The sequence below is a fragment of the Branchiostoma floridae genome, chromosome 4 (assembly GCF_000003815.2).
Source record: "Branchiostoma floridae strain S238N-H82 chromosome 4, Bfl_VNyyK, whole genome shotgun sequence".
NCBI lineage: Eukaryota > Metazoa > Chordata > Leptocardii > Amphioxiformes > Branchiostomatidae > Branchiostoma > Branchiostoma floridae.
The window spans coordinates 2,219,236-2,222,567 of NC_049982.1; positions in this window are offsets into that span (position 1 = coordinate 2,219,236).

Sequence of the window (3,332 nt, forward strand, 5' to 3'; positions counted from 1 at the left end):
GCATAGTACTCGACTGTACATATTTACACTAGTCTTAGTGGTTGACAAATGTACCACTGTTGTTGTTCTTTTTAATAAAAAAAAAAAGTTGGAACACAGTGTCTATGTTGGGGTTTCTGAGCAGGGTTCCAGCCTGGATGCTGTTTTAGAGTAAGGCCATGTTGATTTGATCATATGGATAACATCCATGCAGGCGTCGATTTTTGGCCGTGTCTTAGAAAAATTTTTGGCCATTCTGTAAATTGTTCAAAGCCGCTGCAAAATGAGGAAATATATGTCATACCATACAAAAAAAGTCGAAAAAATGGCTACTGAATTTGTCATACAAATTTTCCGAAGTCAAAGAAGAAAATTTAAGAACAGAAATAAAGAATTTACAGTTCGGTATACCATACTCTGTGAGTTCAGTCATTTGTCCAACCTTCTAGACCACACACTTAAATCTCATTATGAAGGCAATTTCTTTTGCCAAACTTTTTTTTTTCGCTTCCTCGTACCAGTTTTGGAGTTCCCAGAGGATTGTCATCCATATAATCAAATCAAAACGGCCTGTAATAGCCTAATGGCCTAATGGCGAGCCAGAAAAGTGGGTCCTAACCCATTTCATTGTCATGGTGAAAATGTAAGGTAAAAAGTTTACATACTGAGGCCAAGTATACATGGGGGCCTTTTTTGTTTTATACAACATGTCATTTTTAAAACCAGATTTGCAAATTGGTTTTGTCAAATGCAGAGAAAATGAGAAAATTAGCATGTCAGATCAAAAGTTTGTGTCTCTTGCCATCGCTTGCTGTTCACCAAAAAAGTCTAGAGTTGGCAGGATTTTGCTAGGGTCAATCAGCTGACCGGAAAAACCATGATTTTATTCTTAGGCTAAGAAGAACTTTTTGTCAGTTTGGAGGGTCATACAACATTATTCACATTAGATCTGACATCATTACACAATTAAATACTAGCAAAGCACCACTACACTACTTGAAAATCAGCACCATGCCTAATGTTCCACAATTTAGGGTGCTGGTCACAATAATAGCGTGATGATGACCCATTACACTATAATGCGAATGCCAGAACCCTGCTGTTGGTGTTGAACTTCCGGTCCTGGGTCCATCCTTTGCATGAAAAGCAGGACTGGTCTACTACTCTACAAGCAGAAGTTTAGCCTGGTTACAAAACCCCAGCTCGATCTCAAATATCTATCGCACAGGGGTCTGGCCGGATGGGATAGGAACTCTTCTCAATTTTGCACCTTATAGTGGGTAAAAAACTCCACCAATAGAACAGCAGCAGGATCAGCAGGAGGTACTACACCCCTACCATGATTGGTTAAAGACCCCCAACTGTATTTTTTGAATCCATAACAGTGGCCACCAAATACCTGATTCGCTACTGTGATAGCCTGCTGACCAACTGTGGTGTGTTGTAGCTGGCTACCTGTGGTGTGAGTGGTCATCAATCCTAGGTTCTCCTCCCTCTGATCAAGGGCCTTCGAGAACCTTTCTACAGCCATCCTGCCAGACCCCAACACGAAAGGTATTTGAGGTTGGGGTATGGTATCCAGGCTAGCAGAACTTAGGCTCTGACTGTTTTTGGTTGTTTTTTAGGCGTTTTATCAGCCAGTCACCAAACATCAACAAAACGGTACAAATTAGAAAGCCTGAGAAAAACGCCTAAAAAAAACATTAAAAACAGCCGGAGCCTAACCTCTGCTTGGAGAGTAGGACTGATTGACCACTTATGATTTCTAACCCCATCACAGGGACACAATTGTAATACAGTAGAAGCCGCTTAATTGCACGGCCTATTTGCCGGCGGAATTGGTGCAATTATCCGGCTGGTGCAATAATGCGAAGTTATCTAGCTGGACCGCACCGGTTTGGGATTTGGGGATTCCGTGCAGTTAACAGAAGTGTGCGTTAATCCGATGTGCAATTAACTGGCTTCCACTGTACCTGTACAATGTACTCTTTTTTGAATGTGTATGTTACCCTCAGTGCATTGGTATGCCAAGAGGCAGACTAGCCAGTGGAAATGGCTGCAGATTGATAGCCAGGCCTTGCATTTGTTGGAAAATATCTGTCACAAAGTGAGGAGGTGCCTGACCTACTAACCTAGTACTAAGTACAATTCAACACAGCAATTTATATAGCAGTTAGTTACAAAATGGGCATGTTATACTTTCTGGCCATTCTTACTTTAAAAAGGTCATGTTGATTTGATTATATGGATGACATCCTCTGGGAACTCAAAAACTGATGCGAGTGAGCGAATAAAAAAAAAGTTTGGCAAAAAAAAAAAGTTGCCTTCAGTATGAAATCAAAGTGGCCAGGAAGGTTGAACATAGGACTAAACACACATAGTGTGGTATATTAACAGTTAGGTGTAGGGACCAGTACGTCATACGGGTGCAAAACATTTTTTTCTTCTTGGACCAATCCGAAAAAAAAATAGACCTGAAAAAAAAATCAGAGGAACAGGTTTCGCCAATTACAAAATGGACACAATATGTCGGCAAGCGTTTGTGGTCTTACCGGGCCAAGAAGACAACAAGAGCGCAGTCAAGTAGAGTTTATAGTCAATTGTACCAAGTTTCTATAGTCAAAGGTACAGAGGCAGTTAGCCTTTATTACAATGGAGATGGGCTTTTAAAATGCCAGGGGAGTCCAATAATCCACCAAACAGATTCCTTTGTAGCAAAATTGACCAATTACCATTGTTTTGAGTATTGCCAGTTCTCAAGACCTGGAAATGATCCTCTGGACCTGAATTTTCTGTACTGGTACCTCCCCCTACCAACAATAGATTTTATTCTTTCTGTCCTTTCACATTTTATTCTTTGACTTAAGATTTATTTTGGCATTCTACAGCATTAGTTATCACATATTTTTTAAATCTACGGAATGTTTGTGCTCATTTTACAGCTGCTTTGCACAATTTATTGTGTGGTCGAAAACTTTTTTTTTTTGGAAACGGCCAAAAATTCGTGCGAGCGCGGATGTCATCCATATAATCAAATCAACATGGCCTTATGATAGTTATGTGATACTAAGAACTAAGTACCCACCAAACAATGAGATCATGGGACAAAAACACAAATCGAGTCACGCATCCTACAATTGCCAAACCTACATCCCATATACCTGGCAGCCTTCCAGCCAACTCGTTATCATAATCCGAGCACTGAAATAATTATGATTCTATCTCATTAATTATGCACGATATCTTTGCTGTAACATTAGGGAGACACAAATCACCCCCACCCCTGATGTGATTGAGTAGCAGACGACACGACATGGTGTACATACCAATCTCATGCCTCTGTCTCCTATCAG